The sequence below is a fragment of the Pinus tabuliformis genome, chromosome 6 (assembly GCF_031772625.1).
Source record: "Pinus tabuliformis cultivar Carrire ecotype Pingquan chromosome 6, CPIR1, whole genome shotgun sequence".
In the NCBI taxonomy this organism is placed as follows: domain Eukaryota; kingdom Viridiplantae; phylum Streptophyta; class Pinopsida; order Pinales; family Pinaceae; genus Pinus; species Pinus tabuliformis.
In genome coordinates this window covers 1520985907-1521007168 of record NC_142292.1, presented here as the reverse complement: position 1 = coordinate 1521007168, position 21262 = coordinate 1520985907, and the positions used below count along the sequence as shown (strand labels likewise).

Genomic DNA, 21262 nt, shown 5'->3' with positions numbered 1-21262 from the left:
CAGGGGTCCATCTAAACGCTCTTCCCTTTTTCTATAAGGAAGTGATGGGATAAGCTACTCTCGAAAATCCCTCCACAAACCGTCTGTAATAGCTTGCTAACCCCATGAAGGATTGAATGTCTGCCACATCTTTGGGCACCGACCATTCCATTATGGTCCTTATTTTTTCAAGATCCACGACGATTCCTTCTTTAGTGATTATATGCCCCAAATATTGTATTTTCTCCTTGAAGAAATCGCATTTACTAAACTTGGCATATAATTTGTGTTCCTGAAGGGTTTGTAATACTAACCTGAGGTGCTATTGGTGCTCCTCCATAGTTCAGGAATAAACCAGAATATCATCAATAAAGATCAGCACAAACTTATCCAAATACTGATGGAATACGCTGTTCATCAGGCACATAAAAGTTGCGGGGGCATTGGTCAATCCAAAGGGTAACACCACAAACTCGTAATGGTCATACCTTGTTCTGAAAGCTGTCTTAGCTATGTCTTCCTCTTTAATTCTGATTTGTGATACCCTGACCGCAGGTCGATCTTCGAGAAAACTGTTGCCCCTTTGACTTGGTCAAACAGTTCATCAATGTGGGGTAAAGGATACTTATTTTTGACCGTAAGTTTGTTCAGCTGGCGATAATCCATACACATGCGAAGAGTTCTGTCTTTCTTCCTAACGAACAACACTGGGGCTCCCTAGGGTGACACACTGGGGCGAATATAGCTTTTGTCCAGCAGCTCCTGCAATTGCATTTTTAACTCTGTTAATTCTGGTATGCTCATTCTGTAGGGTGCTCGGGACACTGGAGCTGCTCCTGGCACCAGTTTGATGGTAAAATCTATGTCTCTTTTGGGCGGTAGGCCGGGAATCTCTTCTGGAAATACATCAGCAAAATCCTGAACTATGGGAATGCTATCCAATGCGGCTGTTTTATCTTTCGAGTTGGCATAACCCACTTGGATGGCATAAATCTGACATCCTTTCTTAATGCATTTTGCTAACTGGGAGGCTGTTATGGGCCAAATTTGCATTGGCCGCTTAATTCCCTGCATTTCCTGCTTAATTCCAAGCTCATCCTTATAACTGATAGTCTTGGTTTTACAATTGATTATGGACCAGTGTTTTTCTAATCAGTCCACACCAATCAATATGTCATACGAGCCAAGAGGAAGCACATTTAAATATGTTGTAACTGATTGTCCTGCTATTTTTAAAGGGCAGTTTTTGACCTTAGCATTCACCCGTCTTTTTTCCCCTGTTGCCAACTGAACTAGCCAAGGGTCCTTAAACTTAACAGGTTGCAACTTACAATGCTCCACAATTCTAGGACTAATATAACTTAATGTTGCACCAGGGTCAATTAAAATAGTCACAACAAGGTCTAAGAGTTTACCTTCAAATTCCACCATGATCGGCTGGTACTCTACCTGACGATCCTCAAGAGCAGCATTAATCCTCGGTAGGCTTCGTCCTACATCACTGACTGTAGATGCTTCGTAAACTTGGGAAACCTGTTTGGTCCCTTTTCGTTGAGGACAATTTTTCACGTAATGGAGTCCACCACAGCCCCAACATTGCACTAGAGGCCTTATTGTCCCTTCGTTGTCTATTTTTCCAAGCTATTCTATGGTTCTAGACTCATTAGGGAGTTTTAATCAAAGTGGATTCTTCTGCATACCTCTGTTGTTCTGTCCCTTGGCGTATCCTTTGCTTCCTCCACCACGATTTCCCTTAGTACTACCAGTTGGCTTGTTGCTTTTCTTATCGACCCATTTCTTACCCAAATTTTCTCCCTTCTGCTTGTTTTGCTGGTAGTAGATTCGAACTTTACGAATAGCCTCGTCCTTTGTCTTTGGGTTGTCAAATTCGATTCTTTCCCTCATGCTCAAAGGTAGACTACTGACAAACCTCTTCACTTTAGCCTTTTCCTCTCAAATATAAGGCACGTAACGGAGCAGTGATGTAAATCGAGTGATAAATTCATCCATAATTTGTTGTCCCAAACGCAGGTCATGGAATTCCCTAGCCTTCTCGTCATAGAAGCGCTCGGTCAGGTACCTCTCCTTGAAGAATCTTTGAAATTTCTCCCAAGTGATGTTTAGTTCACTTACTCCTCTTACCATCTTAACTTCTTCCCACCATAGGGTAGCCTTTCCCTGTAATTGGAAGATGGCCAGCTGTGCCTTAATGTTGGAATCATATTCGTATAGCTGGAAATATTTATTCATGTTGATCAACCATGCTTCAGCTGCTTCCTTTTGTTCTCTGTCAAAGTGTGGTAGTTTGATCTTACAAAACTCTCCTTGCAACTCTACTCGTTGCCTTTTTGATGTTTGTTGTTCGGAAGCATTGTCAGATCGTTCCTCTTCCCGTCCTTTTGACTCTTCGTGTTTTGTGTGATGATTCTGCTCATCTGACATTCCTTGCTACTCGGCACTGGGATTCGGTGGATGCTGATTCTATTTGTCGGACAAGCTTTTTAAAATCCTCTCTTGTTCCATAGTTAGCCTTGCGTTGTCTTCCTGCAACCAGGCCATTTCATTTTTTAACTCTTGTACCGTCTCCAAAATTGCCAGATTTGTGTTACGAGCCTCATCTCCAAGTTGTACCCATATTTCGGGGTTATGTTCAGGATCAGCTGTAGGACCCTGCCCCACCATATGCCTGTGCGACGCACTGTCTGCTCTTCTCATTTTATCAGCTCCTATTTTTCCTGCACTTATCCTAAAAAATAACAGAAGAAGGATCAAACATTATTTTTATTTTTTTTTATTTTTTATTTTTTTTTACTTGTAACTGCTCAATAGAGGCGTAAATCAAATTGTATGACTTTATTTATCTATGAGTTTCCAGTTTTAGTTCCCAGAGGCCACAGGTTCTGTAAACTGGGCTCTGATACCACTTGTCATGCACCCAACAACAGAGTCGTAATTTTTTTGTTTTTACCCAAAGTTGGTTCCTGCAATAATCGCGCGTGTATGGATAAGAACACATATGTTTGATAATAAATATTCTGGTTTCCGTATTTCAACCTGAAGGTTGGAGTGTAACATGCTCACTTTAATGTCATCGGAAAAATACTTTTTGGTGGTTTTGGATATGACTGGTTTCTCTGCTGCCTCTGCCAGCTTCTAACACTTAGCAATGGCATTCAATAACGTTGTCTCAGTCACATGAAGGGATGAGGTCCGGTACTCCAGGGATGTGCACCCTCGAATTCACCACCCCCATTGACGGCTTGGATGTGTTGCAGCACATGCGAGGGTTGCGCTGTGTCGTAGGGCTTTCCCATGGTTTATGCGGAGACGAAAGGTAACTCAAGGATCATTTCCCCAAGGCTCTGCCACAGCTCCAGCTAGCCCCGCCAAACTCTTCTGCCCTTCATGGAGGCCACTGGCTACATCTTGTCGAACTGAATCCGGGAACCCGCCATAATTCATGCAGCTCGAGTTACTGGTACTTGTTGCCCATACTGTAAATCTTTTCCTATTATGGTTTTTTCTTTTTGTTTTCCTTAGCTTGCTACTCACAGTTTTTTTTGTTTTTGTTTTTGAGTTTGAATTATTACTCATTCCAACTAATTGGTTCTCTTGTTTTGTTTTCTCTATGGTTGAGGATGAAGCTGTCAACCTCCAACATCCACTCATCGGGTCTACTCATTGTTGTTCGCTCCGTCGAGTTCTTCCGAGTTCCAGTTCACCCATAGGTATGTACCTATTGACAGATCTCTGGTAGGGTTACTTTCAGTTTTGAATGCGAGTGGTTATTCTTTGAATGGTGAGTAGAGGGTCTCTCCTATAAATTCTTTGGAAGAAGGCCACGCGGCCCGTGACCTTATGTCCCCTCCTCCTTGATGACACATGGAAATGGCAAGTATCTCACACCTCACCAGCATGCCCTGCACTCTTCAGGTTTCAGGGTAGCCTATTCTTGGTGTAGCTATGCCAATTCGTGGCCTGAGTTTCTCAGTGTTATAATATGGTTACGCCTTCGGCTATATTTGAAATTTCTCTGTAATTAAATTCTGTTGTATGGGCACAGTACATGCTTTTACCCTGGTGGTTGACTCTTGTGGTTTTCCAAGTTATTGTTACAGTGCACAACTATTAATTTTTCCATTTATAAAGTTATAGTTATAGCGTTCGCGACCTTTCCATATGCTACCTTCAATGGGGTTGGATTATTCTCTGTTGTGCGTTGCATTAAATGTTATAACATTTCTGTTTAACGTCACCCTCTAGGGTTTTAGAATGATGGCGATGGTGCATAATTATTATTTCGGTTCTATGGATGTCTCATGATATTGTTTTTTTATGCTTATTTTCACCTACTAGATTGTTCTGGTGGCGTTCTAGTTAAGCCACACCCGTATGGAAATAGGATGGCTGTCTAGCAATCCTGCGATGCATAAGGGCGTTCCCCTGCGGAACTAACCCTAGCATTCGGCTGGCCCATCATATGTTTTGTACCACACTTTTCTTTCTATTTTCTTTTACTAAATCTTAATATCACTACACAGATGTCAAAAAAATAAGCTTTCTGTTGCTGTGGCATGAATGGCTTTCGGCGTGTGTTTGGTTATTTACAAGTTCTTTATTCTGTTATTTATTTCCATGGATATATATATCAACTTTACTTTTAATTTCACTATGGGTTATCTATAGTAGAATAAAAGACAGGAATTCTGTATTATTTTAATAACTAAACCCCCTTACCACACACTGTGAGGTAGACAATAGTTCTGAATGTCTTGTGGGGTAAAAGCATGTTAATGTGTCTCATTATGTGGCAAAAGCAAAAAAGTACTCAAACGAAAAAAGATAAAAAAATAATAATATAAAAATATCAATTAAATGAGTTGAGTTTCATACTTGTTAATTATAAAAAATAAATGCTAAATTTGTAACAAAGCTAACTCACAATAAATTTTGGTAAAAGCTATAGTGAACCTATTTATTGAGTTTGAAAAATATAAATAATGTTATAAAAAGTAAATACTAAATTTGCAAATAAGTCAACTGATAGTAAATATTGGTAAAAGCTATGGTTAATCACTCACAAAATATAAATAACTTTATGTAAATTTAAATGAAATGCTAAAACTCTTTAAAAATATATATAAAAATAGAAGTAGAATTTCTAAACAAATAATTTTCTATATTATATTTTGAATAATATAAAATACGTTATTATAATCATAATTAAAAGTTTTATTATAAAAAATATAAAATATATTTTAAAAATTTCAAAAAATAATTTTAACATTTTGTTATATGTTATTTTCAAATTTCTATTAAAAAAAATTGATTTTATAAACTTGAAAGGGTAGTTTCTTGGGTCGCGGTTTTATATATACGAAAATATGATCATTTTTACTAGTATTTTAATAATAATTAAAAAATATGCTTATTTTTTATTTTTAAATTTGTTTAGCAATCTTTAGAATGTTTACAACACATCTCTTAAAGAAATTGGAATTAAAAAACATAAATCAATAGAGAAATGGGGGGTCGCGGTTTTGTCACTACTTAAAAATTTATGTAAAATATTAATGATACCTTTTAAAGAAAATGAATAAATTAGATAAAAATTATATATTAAATTTTAGAAAAAATATTACATGAAATTGAATTTAAATTGACATGTTTTGTCTTCTTTTACCACCACCTAGTTTTTGATGATTTTTTAATTTTAAGAGTAAACATTCCAACTCTATTTATTTTTATAAAACTTCTTTGCCACAAAAAGGGAAAAAGTGATACACATTAACATCAAGTTTTTTTTTTAAGTTAACTGTAATCCCTTTCTAATACGCCCTCTACCATTTCAACTATTTCACTGGGGTTCTTGTGGTACATGGTCCTGCCATCCACACTGGAACCTCCATGCTCTATTCCTTGAGTTTTCTACGTTCTCATGACCTATTTGAGCTTAGCTGGCAGTCTCTAACATGTCCAACAATTGTCTACCAGATAAGTTTTTTTAATAGTCCATCCCAGGGTCGGCCTTTTGCCGTATGATTTCCACTGTTCTTACTTGAATCTCCACCGTATAATAATACGTTTCTTTTTTTTTATTTAATCCCTATTGTCTCTTCTCACAGTTACCTTACCGTTCATTTTAAGGGCAACCAAAGCTCAGTTTTTCCACTAATTTATACCATAGTATTTACTAATTTCTACAGGCAGACTATGATATCATTTTACAGATGTTGTAGGGAAAAGAAATCCTCCTGCAATACAAATGTATTTCTAAAATAGAACTTTACCAGCTATTTGGTTCTGAGAGAATTCTATACATACCTGGTTTTGCTGACTAGTTAGGATCTTTCATATAATCACCCAAACCTGGGTCTGCTTCAATTCAATCCACCCGATCATGAGGTTCATCTTTTGAGACCAGAACCTCCCCCCTCCCTTGCTTCTTGCTATACTGCAGTCTTTCGCAAGTTGCTCGTACAGCGAGCAGGGCTATCTGGTCATCACCAGAATTAGCCTCCTTGCTTTTCCTTCTTGGAAATCTGTTTTTTTTTTTCGTGCCTGTCACTACAGCGCAAATTTTTTCCTCCCTTCCCTCTTTTCCTCGGGAAACTTTTCCAGTTAGGGGAGGTAGTTAGGGTTGCTTGCGCAGCAACCGTCTTTCCACCTGAAGAGGACAACTTCCTCCTTGAGGATTACCTCCTTTTTGGAAACATACACATGAAAATCAATTATATTTGAATTTTAAACAAATAATAATAACAAGTTCAGTTTATTTTTACCACAGTAAATAAAATATTTACATTTTGTCCTGGGGCATTATAGTTTTTTAAAATTTCTCAAGTCATTTCGGCACTCTCACATATTCTTCGTCGATTGATATGTTTTACCCAACAACATCACTGAGTTTATTTATATATTTCGATTTTCTAAGTTGTATGTCGTTTCAAAGATTCACAAAAAAGAATTAGTTTGACCATCTTACAATTTATAAAAATTTTCCCCAAAAATATAATTTCATTTAAAATAATTTTTATGATACATTTAGATAAAATTATATTTAAGCAAGCAATATAATGCAGAGAGTCGAGAATATGAATAAATAAGATAAATATATTTATATTTTACTATAAACATCCCATGATGATGAATTTACGATATATTGGTTTTTCATTGGGAGTCATTTACAGAGGCTGAAAAATTATTTGGATTGTTAAAAGTATTTGGAATCTTGGTAAAAAGATTTCAAATTTTTTTGTAAATTCAGTGTTTGAATCATGTTTTTGATGGTGGAAATGTTTTTGATGGTGAAAATGGATTCAACACCATCAAATGGGGGGAAATCATGTATTCCTCCCCTTTTTCTTCTCGACCTTGAGCCACTCCCCTTGAGACGGTATCGTGGGAACAAGTTCAAGCAGATTTTTAGTGCCTAGTCAAGGATTTTCCTTGTCAGAATCAGAGGTGTTTGATGCATGTAGCCTTTTGGTTCCACTGTTTTCCATTGTATCTGAAGTCTTTTCCGGTTGTGATTCCATAGGTCCTTGTGGAGATGTCTCCTGCTTTCTGTTTGATTGTTCTCATTTGGGATGGGCTCTTCCACCTCAAATTCCTCCTCCTCTTCAGGATCTGGTGGGGGAAAATTCCAACCCTTTTGGTGTTTTCCAGTTTTCTTCTTCCTTCGGCTGTCTTTTTTGTATTCTAGGCATGTATTTTGTAGATGTCCTGTTTGCCGACATATTCTTCACCTAAATGCTGTGTTTTCATAGTCTATTATTTGTGTCCAGCTTCGTTGTTTGTGCTTCAGCTGTATGTGATCCGGTAAGCCCTTACTGAGATCAACTTCCACACAGATGCGTGCAAATGTAAAATTTCTTTCCTCCACTCTTTGTGTGTCCATTTTAATATATCTGCCGATGGTATTGCTTATACATGCAAGAACCTTTTGGTCTTAGAAGTGTATTGGAAGATTATGTAGACATACCCAAACTGGCATCCTGGAAACAACCATGATGTTGGCATCGAATTCCGAGAACCATGTTATGATGAAGAGGCCCAAAGATCCCTAGAACCAAGGTCCTTCCTATATCACTATGTCTCTTATCTCTGTTGATTGGAATTTGACTATGAAAAACCCTTTGGAGCAGAGATGAATCTCACAATGTAGAGTCCATTTTGTGAAAATCCAATGGAATAGTTCAAACGGTTTTGGCCAAAATCCATTGAAACGAAAAATGGTGGCTTGCATTTCATAATTATTACATACCTCATCTATATTTGATATATCTATTTTTAGTTCTGGTGTATAGTTCAGTTGCTCCACTATGTATGGATTGGGTTCTATTCCAGCCTGCTTTGGAGCTACTGTAGGAGATTTTCCCCCTTGTAAGATGTTCTTGAAAGATATTCCTTCATTTTTGTGCTGTTGATGTGGCTCTGAGTTGTTTTTTGTTTTTGTGCTTGTCCCACTGCCTCCTTCTGTTTGTTTTGTTGAGCTGCTTATTGCTGCACCACCTCGCAGTCTCAGATTGAGTGTTATAGTAGATTCTGGCATAATGTTGTAATCCATAATAGATCTGTAATCCTATAGTGTTCTGCCCCCAAATAACAGATGTTGTTGTCCATCCGGGTAGTCGATATGATGGGCAATGATATTCTTCAAAATTGTAACACTGTCTGTTGCATGGACCCAAATTAAGGTAGATTTCCCCGAGGGGTTTTTAATAAAAATATGAAAGCTATTAGGATTTACCACGAAGGGGGGTTCTATGTACTTCTGGTTCATGCATGGTCGTGCAGCTTCTCTGTCTCCATAATGCTCTGAAGTCTGTGGGTACTCCTCCAGCGTCTTGGTAGTTTTGGCTAATTTTCTGGGAGTCTTGAACAACCTTCGCAAAGAGGTGTAACTTCCTTCGTTACTCACGATCTGATGCTCTTCAACTGCCCACGGGAGAGGATCCCTTGGGCCTCTGTCGCCTCGGCCTTGCTCTAAGTCTCATCAAAAACCAAGTCCTTGATTCTCCGATGTTTCAGTCATTGGGATTCTGCTAGATGTGCTCCACATCAAAAATGCTTTGTAATAATTGACTAAAACAAAGGTGTCAGCGGCAATGAGTTTTAAGAAACTTATTTTCCCTTTTTCACCCATATCCACCTCGGCAAACATCTCAAAAAGCGCTCGAAGAAATAGGTCATGGCCCATTTTGTCCATTGACCATGTGTGCTCCGCTACCGTAATGTAGCCATTACCGTCCCTGACCAAGGAGCAGAACTACACCAGTATCTGCGCCTCGTTATTTGTGACCTCTGCCTTTACTGTAGGATCAATCGGTCTCTTCAGTTTCGTGTTATTTTTCCGCCCTTGTTCGCAACTGGTCTTCAGTCCCAGGGGTCTTAGAAGAAACCCCAACTCTAATTGCATCAGGGTTCCGTCTGGGACAAGATCGAGCCTTGCAATGATCTCCTTCAGCTCTTCTATTTGCTCCTCTAAGAAGTTGTTCTCATAGCCCATAGGGGTTTTGTCTTCCAAGCTCTCGGGCCAGAGCCATTGATTATGCACAGACGTGAGGACCCTGGGCGATCTGCCGCAAATGATAGTGTCGCAATGTAATTTCTAAGGAGATCCAATAGCCCTGTCCTCGCCGTTTTCTAGAACCGGCATGTGTCTATACTTCCCTTCAATCATCTTCGCTTGGTCTTCTACGTCCAGAGGCTCCATCATGACAAAGATGGGGTTCCGCATCATGACCTTTGAAATCAGTGTGCCACAGGGCTTCAAAGCCTCGACTAAAACCCTAATTGCTGCATCCTTGTCGACTATGATTCCACATGGTAAGGCGCTACGATCCGTGAGCAAAGCATCGATGCCTCTGCGCAAGGCCACTCCTGCCATATTCTGTCCCTGGTTGTTCATCTTGTCAGCGCCCTAAAACCCTAGCCTCAGCTCTCCGGACCAACTTCTCACCGTAAAAACCCTTTATAATATGATATGTTATTTTTAATATACTTTTTTATAATAATGGTAACATATAATAGTTTTAAATATGTCTTTTTTTTATTATGCAATTGTGATATATGAAAATTTTAATATATTTTTTTATTATTATATATAATTGATAATTGAAATATATATATAACACTTTTTATATTAACATGTTTCTTTATTATTACATAATAATAATAATAACTTTGACATATAATAGTTTTAATAAACTGTTTTTATAATATGATAAGTTATTTTTAATATATTTTTTTATAATAGTGTTAACATATAATAGTTTTAATAGGTCTCTTCTATTATGCAATTGTGATATATGAAATAATAGGGTTTTTTATTATTATATATAATTAATAATTGTTTAATATCAATAATATGATATTGTTTTATTGGCATTCTCTTTTTAAATATACAATTTTAATATAATAATTTTGATCCAATATATAACATTATTATAAATCGAATACACCTTTTTTATTATTATATATATTTCTTTATTACTAAATAATAGTTTAACATGATATTTTTGATATAATACAAAATAAAAATCCATTAAAATTATTATTTATATAACATAATCATATATAAAATATATTTCTTTATTATTTACTATAACTTTTTATATAATAGTTTTAATGTTAATAATTTTAATATACCAAATTTCATAATAATATTTTCATATTTATTGAATTAAGGCTTTTGTAATTCATATCAAATTTTTAAGACAGGTTTTCTGCGATAATCACATCAGAATTTATTTGACGATGTTTTTCGAACCAACAAGTGTGGTTCATCATCCACAATGCTTTTCCAACCAACAAGTGTGGTTCATCATCAACACTTGTCGGCTCGAAATGCGTTGACAAATGAATTTTAATTATTTATCACATCAGAATTCATTTGTCGACGCTTTTCGAACCAAAAAGTGTGGTTAATCCTCCACAACGCTTTTCCAACCAACAAGTGTGATTCATCATCAACACTTGTTGGTTCGAAACACATCAATAAATGAATTCTGATTGATTATCGCCGAAAACCTGTCTAATAATTTTCATATTTCTTTATTATTTACTATAAATCTTTATATATTAGTTTTGATGTTAATAAATTTAATACACTACAATTTCATAATAATAGTTTTAATAGTTACATCGATGATGATGATGATGATGATGATGATGATGATGATGATGATGATGATGATGATGATGATGATGATTTTAATTTTAACATATTATTATTATATTTAAATTTTAGAGCCTATAATTAAAACTATTTGGCATTTACATCGACAAGCTAGTAGGTTGTTTAGAGGAAGCAGCATGTACTGGCACGATCTTAGCTGGGATAGTCATCATCCTTCTTCTCTATGCTGAAAATATTGTTCTTCTCACAAGGTGACCATCTAATCTTGATAAGCAACTTATACTTCTTAAGGATTTCTGCCCTACCATCGGTATGATTGTTAACACTGACAAAACAAAAGTTATGATTATGAAATCCAAGAAGGACACTTACGCTAATTTTATGTATGAAAATAGTAACTTCCTCCAAGTACCTAAGAATTGATATTCATCACAAGATCAACTAGAACTATAGCATTGAGAAAATGATTAATGGGGGATGGAAAGCTTATTTTGGTCTTGAAAATAATTGTAAAACGAAAAACCTCATAATGTGGGATAGAAAGAAGTTCCTCTTTGGAACTCTAGTCACTCCGGTTATCTTATATGGATCTGAGGTTTGGGGTTGTAGCATCTCTAGAGAATCGGAGAAAGATTCAGAAAATCTACAAGCATTTTATAACATATAACCTCAAAATTAAAAGCAACACACCCTATCCTATTCTCCTTATAGCAGTGGGTCTTTCCCCTATCGAGAGCCTAGCTATGACTAGGCTTCTGTTGTACAAGCACAAACTCAATAACATAGGAGACCATAAACTTCCTAAGCTACCTTTAAATTCCAGCCAAAACCACCCAAGGCTCAAACGAGGTTGGTATAAAGACACCAGGGCAAGGAAGATCGACGTGAATGTTTCATTGCAAAACATTAATAAGATTAAAAATATTGTTACTTCTAAGTTCAAAGAAAAAATGTGGTGTGAGAAATATTTAGTAGCTAAAAGAAAATTAAGATATTATAAGGAGGCCATCAACCCCACCCTAGAAGATCAAAAATATCTCTCTGTTTTAACTAGCTCAAAGAAGAAAATTAATATAGCCAAGATTAGAACGAACTCTCATGAGCTCCATAGTGAAACGGGTCGTTGGGCAATTCCTAAAACACCATGGATGGAAAGGTTGTGCCATCTCTATGAGAGTACGAACGTCAAGGATGAAAATCACTTCCTCTTAGAGTGCCCCGTGTACAACCACATTAGATCTCAGCTTCAAAACCTTTGTTGCAATACTGACCTGCCTAGCCTTTTATGTTGTCAAAATTACAGTGAGCTGGGGAGTCTTCTCTCCAAGCTTTTTGAGCATAGGAATAAAATATTAAGTAAAACTAAATAATTTGTTTCTTTAGGTACGATAAACCAAAATTAGGTCTCAGTGAACGTTAGCCACCACCACCACCATCATCATCTTATAATTTTAATATATAATAATACTTTTAATTTTAAAATATTATTATTATATTTAAATTTTAGGCTTTATAATTAAAACTATTATTATATTTAATTTTATAACCTATAATATATAATAATTTTCATATGTAATATATTATTATTCTATATTATTAATTAAAAATTATAATTTTATTTTACAATATATTTTGTATATTATTAATAAAAAAATATTATTAATATAAATCTCAATATTATAATTAATATTTTAGTTACCATTCATATTAATAATACATTGTAATACATTAATAACTCTTATAATATAATGTGATATATTAATATATAATATTCATTTTAAATAGTAAATATAATAAATTTATATTAATAGGAAATTGACAATTTTTATAATATATGGAGTATTGATATTATTATATAGTTTAAATTAAATTAATATGGTTTAAATTAATAAATTTAGAGGCTAAGTATATCATATTATTATTTGGTTTAATATTAGTATACACTTTATTAATATAAATATAAATATTATAATTTTATATTTTAGTTAATAAAATATATATGCTATAGTATATTGTTTAGTTAAAATACGATAATTAGTAGTGAATATATTAATTTTAAATAATACATTATTAATACTAAATTTAAATAATAATATATAATATTATTTCTATAAATTTAACTTAAAAACATAAATAATCTTTCATATATATTTTTATTGATAATTTTATGGCTATATTAGTCATAATTCTATTTAACACAGTTAAAAATGATTTTATTGATTTTGGACCCTTTTTTTGTGTGCTAGAAAGTTTAATATGAATTTAATTATCTTTATATTTTTACCTTTGAAATTTTGAATATTTTTTTTTACCTCCCATTATCACTTCTGATAAAATTTAAACCTATTTCCAAGCAATGGAAGACAATTTTGGAAAACTTTTTTTCCTTGTTACAATCCAATCAAATTTTCATGAATGAACTTGGATTTTATGGTTCCTTTGTTTCATAATGAAGACAATTGTTTTATTGTTAAATATCTTAATCAAAATGTGTGTATATCTCATTTTCTTGTGTGATCCATATATTCAAGTTATATAGTGGAGCCTACATTGGAATATATGGTTTTGTTATCTTTACCAACATAATGTTCCCATTCATACAATTATTTTGTGATGAATCTATTTGCAAAATTTTTTGCAAACATAGAGACTCAGTTTCATGCTTTATATTGTTGGAAAATAAGACTAAATTGTTCTAAAACATATTTATGAAAGAATGCAGCCAAAATTTAGAATTTGTGGTAACCTTGATACGATTATCTTTTCTTAATAATACTTCACTTCCTAAAGAAACCATTTTCTATAAAACTATATCATTTTAATTATATTTACACCAAAAATATAAAAATTAACTTATATAAAAATGGTTTGATGTTTTAATTTTAAAAAATAAATAAACATTATATTTTGTTCTCATCACCATACATATATATAACTAACATTATACAATAATAAATTTAATATACAATATGTGTTATTAACATCCTACAATAATAAGTTGATTGGTCTCATCAAGAAGAACTCTATTGCTATCGACTTACGACTGTGTTCAATATATCCAATCAATAGATTTCTGAGTTGTAGGGCTTGAGAAATGTATTTCCAATTGTTCCCCATATGGATTCTATTGATAAAATTCTATTATGGGATACAGACCTAAGGTCTTAACCTATTAAGCGTTTTGAAATTTGTTGACTAATATTTTCATTTTATTTATTTTCAAACATCAAAATCTCTATTTTGATATAATACACTTCCAAATCATTATAACACTTACAGCACAGGGTTCTCATTATATTTAGTTTATCTCGCTGACTTGATACGGATTTATCCCTTCCTACTTTACTATTTACACAATTCCCTTCCCTTTTGAACTTGACCATACAAGGTCAGATTCGAGAGAGAGATCAGTTTCTGCGTTAGAAAACCCTTTTTTTTTTAAATTCAACAATAAAGGATCCAGAATCAATAGTAAGTAACTGTATTTGCGATCACCGAATCATGGTGGATTTTTCGCTTAATAAGGCTTTGAAGCGGTTTGAAAGCTAAATAAACTCTGCGACACTACACTGCAGATGCCCGATGGGCAATATTAATGGTGATCGAGTGACTCGTGGTGATCTGTATGCGACTCTTCGATGATTCTGCTTCTCTCGGGCTGAACCCACCGACCCTCGGAGTTCTTGATCAATCCTTTGTTAGAGTCTTGTTTCCAGAAGGGAGGAACTAGGTAGTCCTCCTTCAGGAAATCGCACGCCTTATTCACCAGAGCCGGATCGCGGCGAGAAGACAGATAAAAGCGCTGCCCTCGCCCATGGTATCCGTCCAGCAGGTGGAGATAAGCCTCCAGATTATGAAAGCACGACGGATCATTCGTGGGCTTCAGGAAGGGAGAATGCGTGTGATCAAGAGCCAGCTCCACCCCAGCGTGACAGTAACTCCACGGAAGCTTATGGATCCACCGCTTCATCATCTGCAACTTTTCGTTGAACAGTATCCCGGGGACCTTCGGCACACTGTCGTGTACATTCACCACTCTCAGAAACTTGAGTCCCAGCTCCTCGCATCGATCCTTGAATGCTGCGTTGCCCACCCTCGGCCCTGCGAACGAGAACACCGTTGTCGGAATCGACTCCACCTGATCGCCGTTCCCCGCGCGGTTCAACCCCAACTCTGCGATATCGTATGCGCTAAGCATCGCGAGCGCGCTCCCCAGGCTGTGGCCCGTGATCGTTATGCTCAACTTCTCGCCCCTGTATTTCTGCAGCAGACGCCTCAACTCCGAGAGGACTTGATCCCGTGCGCTGCTTTTACAAAACCGGCAGTCGTGTTCCCTGGCCGTATACAGATTCAGGAATCCCGCCTCCACCTTCACGTCAGGATGGGGATGCACGTTGTTCAATTCCGCGGGTCTCAGATAATCCATGAGGTCCGCGATCCACTCCAGATTCGTCACTGTTCCTCTCCACGCGATTACGATATCTCGCCGCCCGAGCCTTTTGATCTCGTCCTCGTCCGTGGCCACGGCTATGAAGCCCATCCAGTTGGCGTGAGTACTCCACGTCTTCTGCACTTGAGGCTTCTGGAAAACCCCAGGGAGATTGATGTTGGAAGTGGCATAGAGATACTTGGTCACTTCGTAGCCGTAATCGGACATCCCAACGCCATGGAAGAGCTGCCTGAAATGATACTTGCAGCTACCACAGTATTTGGAGAAGGGGTCGAAGTCGAAAGCTTCATAACAAGCCTGGGCGAACTCTCCATACCTGATGATTTCCTTTCGCAATATGCCGTCCATGGGATCAAGCAGTCCTTCCCAGTTGTTGGCCCCCTGGATCTCCCCCCATATGTCTGCCAGTTCTCTCTTGGGCGTCGACGCCTTAGAGATCTTTGTCTCGTTTTTCTCTTCGATGTGTAGTGCGTCCAGCGTGGTTGTCAGGGACTCAACTGCCCCACTTCTGATGGGCAGCGCCCTTCTTTTGATGGCTGTCGGGTCGCGACGACAACGAGTCTGCTTCCTGAAACGATTAACCGGATGCTGATCACGCAAAACTAGCGTATGCAGGGTGTCCACGGAATGCGATGGATAAAGCTGGGTATGGCAGCATAACATTCCGAGATTCGAAACCTTTGAAATCCCGGAAGCGGAAGGTAAAGCCGCAAGGAAAGAGGTTGTAAGCAATGCCGGGGAATTCATGGCTGCAAGCGAAGAACAGATGTTTGAAGAGGAGCAGCAGCAGAAAAGAAAACCAAGGAATGGAATGGGAAGACAGGGTTGAGGAACCAGCTGATTTATTCTACACATCGCCGCGTTGGGACGTTGATTTCTAAACACGAGATTTGCGTGTATGTCAACACTTAACCAGTTCGGGTCATCGTATATCGTTTTGATTTGTCCTACAATTTCATCTACTTTTGATTTCTCCTCACCTGGAATCTCATCTACTTTTGACCATCCTCCTCCTACAAATTACCCTTAAAACACAAGCGTTTGTAAAGTCATTTCGGGCACTCACACATATTCTTTGTCGATTGATTTGTTTTACCCAACAACATCACTGAGTTTATTTATGTATTTCGATTTTCTAAGTTGTATGTTGTTTCAAAGATTCCCAAAAAAGAATTAGTTTGACCATCTTACAATTTACAAAAATTTTCTCCGAAAATATAATTTCAGATACATTTAGATAAAATTATATTTAAGCAAGCAATATAACACAGAGAGTCGAGAATAAGAAGAAATAACATATTTTACTATAAACATCCCATGATGATGAATTTATGATATATTGGTATTTCATTGGGAGTCGTTTATAGAGGCTGAAAAATTTCAAAAAGATTTCAAAATTTTTTGTAAATGCAGTATTTGAATCATGTTTTTGATGGTGAAAATGGATTCAGCACTATCAAAAAAATCTTAAACACCTAAAATTATGAATTTTAACACTTAAATTCACAAAAATCCCTACCATTTTTTTCAAAATATTACCAGAATTTCCATAACTTTTAGAGCAAAAGAACATAATTTTTAATCTACAACATTCCATTGTATTGGTGACGTAACGTGGCATACGTGGTTAGGTAAACATCTGATGATGAATCGACGGATACAGTTGTATTCCATTGTATTGGTGACGTCACGTGGTTATTCCATTGTATTGGTGACGTCGCGTGATTAAGGGAATGACACGTATGTAGGACAACCCAAATTGAATGCGGTCTCTATTTACATAAATAAAAGTTAACTAAATTTTAAGAAGTCCCATGTGAAAGAGGAAATAAACGTTTTCAAAATGATGAATATTCTCTACTTACACTAAATCATTAGTTTTTAAACATAAAATAATAATAATAAGCTACATAATATTTTATATAGAAATAACACTCTTTTACTCTACATAAAATATTTACATAATATTTTAGGTAGAAATAACACTCCTTCACTCATTTTATTCAATGTATGCCTCTATTGGCTTATATTTATTTATACGAGATTCGTAGTCTAAAGTCTATCAAAGATTCATTATTTTAATAATTTGTGGCAATGGGGGCTTATTGACTCCCAATTGAAGATCTCAAGAATGGAATTCCATTTACACTACTTGCAAAATCAATCCATGCCTTTTAAATGATGTATGATTTCTTATTGTAGTCAATATATGGAAACAATTTCATTTAGATATTCGAGGCACAAACAACTGAATAATTTCATTCCTCTTTTATTTGGGTTATATGAGTATGAACATAACATGAGAATATTGTTATAGAAAACTAAATTCTTGGGCCTAGAGTTAACATATCCATTTATGCTTTTCATATTCCCTATGGGTATTCAATAGTGTTGTAGATTCTCGCATTTTCTTTATGCTAAAACTCAATATGCGACACATATGAATAAAGTGTACGAGTAGAAGAAATATTTAAAAATGTATTTAATTTTTTTGTAAACTTAGGGATTCCTCTTTCTATATTACGATAGCAGAAACTTACAGCAAACTAATGTTCAGGTGGCTAGTCTGCCTGCAGGAAACCAGACCGCCACCTATCAGCATTATAACCAGACCAAAATTTAAAAATGTTTTTCTCCTTCATACTGTCATATCCAAGTTTTTGAATACTGCTAACTATACTAACTACACGACCATAACATAGTAACCAGGCACAGTTCTTTTTTAACATCATGTTAAACAAAATATCCAGAGACTCATCTTTGTCATTCCTCATCTGACGAGCTGACCGGGGCGGGCGCTGTGGCGCTGCACCAAGCTTCACCTTCTTCTGTTCCATAGCCCATTTCATTTCTTGCAACATTTGTTCCATCTTCCGTAGCATCACGTCGTTTCTCGCTGTCTGGACTTGGACGGCCGCAATCTCTTTCAGGAGGGTAGCCTTTAGATTTTCTGTTTCCTCCCTTGTCTGGCTTTTTTCCTGTTCCTCTCTCTGCTTTCTGTCCTCCTCCTCTTCTTCTCGGACTGCCTGGTTCATTTCCATAGCCCGGGCGACCATGTGTTTCATTATCCAATACTGTTGTAACGTCTTATTAAACAGAGAATTTCTGCTCCTAGTGTTTCCGGGGTCTGGAATCAGATCCTCCCATTCCCCTCTGGGAATTTCCTTATTCTCGCTAATGGACCTCAGCTCCCGTTCCCACCCATGGATTTGAGCTCGAGTTTTTGGGGAGTTCCCAGCCATATATGCGTTTATCATGAACATGCTTTTTTCTAATTCTGGATGCCTTCCTCTCCGCTTCGGATTGTTGCTTGTGCCTTCTTCCCGGGTCCGAGCTTGTTTTTCCTTCTTCAGAGCCATCTTGCTGCGGTCCTGAATCCTTGAATTTATTGTGGCTTGTCTACCTATCAAGACAGCAAACCACAAGTTAGTGCCTTTAATTTGTAGTTCTGTGGGAATCCAATCACTTACCACCCTAGCCTTGGCCTAAAGGGCCCGCAGATGCTTCTGGCTTGTAGTCCTGGGCCACCTCATGACTTTGCCTGCTATGCAGCTCGAGACCCTCCCCCCTCTCTCTACTTCCCTGAAATCCCCGCGCTGACCAACTTGGCTAGTCTCGGAAAATAGAGCAATCCTCCCTCGGCTTCCCATCTGATGGGGAAGGCTTATTACCCCCCAGTGGCCCAAAGGATTTCTGTGCATAGCCTTTCGGGGATTATCCGGGCAGCCGTCAAAGTTAAGGCACCAGTGCCCATCATGGATCTCAACGAGACCCGACAAGGCCACCCTCCCCTCCCACCTCTCCTTTTTGGTCATGAATTGAACCCACCTCCGGGGGCCATGGATTTCTCCACCAGAACTCTCATCAGCTCTGATGGGGTAAAGGTTATTCGTCCCGTGGCCAGGATGACCACCTCCTATCCGTCTACTAGTTAAAGGCTCCCTTTTTCTGGACATTTCCATGAAAGAACAGACGACTCTACCTCTATCTAACACAAGGCCTGAAAGACAGGGGCTTAAGGAAACATGCCACCTTTCTTCGCCAAGACCTGAGATGAGGGCTGGACGCTGAGCCTTACTGCTACCTTTCATCGATCCTTCATACTTCGTGCTATGCTGCATGAACATTCTAGTTGCCACCTCAAGCCTTTGCTTGTAAACTCTCCTTTGTCCTTTCATCCTGACCTCCACTTGGCCAATTAATTGCCCAACTCTCATCCCCGCATCCCTTCCTTGGGATTTGGCAATACCTGTCTGTCCTCCTTTCTTCTTCATTACTCCTACATTCTCCTAGCTACTCCTGCCATACCCTTTCCGTACCCCTGATGCCACCTGTCGTCCTTCCTCTTCCATTTACCTCAACTTCCCCTCCAGATCTTTCCTTAATGATGCCTTGGGTCTCTCTACTTCCTCGTTAAGTGGCCCTTGCCCCGTCATCTGCCCTGCTCCGTCACTTATATCGCGCCTGTCCTTTCTTATGAATATGTTGTCTGTCCCTACCTACTGCAATCTTTCCCCGCAACTGTTACGTCCTATCTGATTCTGGTCGTTCGCCTCGGAATTACCATTACCACCCTTATCGACGTCGAGTAATTGTTGTAATCGGTCGCGCTCCTCCGGGAGCAGCGTATCCATTCCTTCATTGTCAATCGACTTGCCCCTATTCCGACTACCCCAGTTCGCTAACCAGTCAGCTGGTTTATTGCCTGAGCGCCTTACATGGGAAGGGATTAGATAGTCAATTTTGGTCAGGAGTTTCCCTATTTCTCCGATGAGCCACACCGTTCGCCAGCTCTTGCTGATTTTTTCCACTGGTTTTTGCTGTTGTAATTGCCTTACCATGTCCACCACCAATTTTGAGTCTCCCTCAATTTGGAGACTCTTAATTTTTACCTGTATCGCAATTTCCAGGCCTCACTTCAGAGCATGCAGTTCTGCTTCATTATTAGTCGCCTCCCCGTAGTCCATTGCAAATATTCTCAGGGTGTTACCACAGTCATTCCTAAAGACTCCCCCGATACCTGCTTCTCCCGGGTTGTGTTTGGCAGCACCGTCGAAATTTAGTTTTGTAAATCCCTGTGGGGGGTGTCTGTACTTTGTAATTTCTGCCACCTCTCTGACTTGGGCTTTTCTTTGGACACTCCCGCTTACCATACTCTGGTTTACCTCTAGTCTCTTCAAGATTTTCTCCTCCATTTGCGACGCTTACTAGCCTTCGTCCTTCCAACTCTCCATTAAAATTGTTTCTCTCATATTCCTAAGGGTTTGCTCCCATATGTCTGCTAGAGCTCGGTTTTCTACCTTGAAAATAACACTATTCCGTGCCTTCCATATGTTCCAGATCAAGAACCCAGCGGTGAGGAGCCACGCACGATTTACCACCGGGTTTTGGTAAGGTTTCCTCGGCCAGTTTTCTATGGTATTAATGATGTTTTGATAATTTTTGAGATGGCACTCAAACATTTTGAAATGGCTTTCCCATAGGGTGTTGCTAACTATGCATCGGTTCATCAAGTGCTCCATAGTCTCCTCCTGTGAATTATAGAGCACACAGCGAGACGGTCCTTACTGCCCCTTCCTCTGTATCTGGTCCCAGGTAAGCGCCCTGCCATGTAGCATAGTCTAGACAAAGAAGGACACTTTCGGCCAATGTTTAATTTTCCATAGATTTTCCATTTTTTTTTCTCTGCC

The 21262-nt window shown here is 37.6% G+C and overlaps 1 pseudogene; it reads right to left on the bottom strand.

Annotated features, from left to right (window-relative positions):
• Positions 1-14409: 14409 nt before the first annotated feature.
• Positions 14410-16365, bottom strand: LOC149264488 (phospholipase A1-Igamma1, chloroplastic pseudogene; annotated as a pseudogene).
• Positions 16366-21262: the final 4897 nt, after the last annotated feature.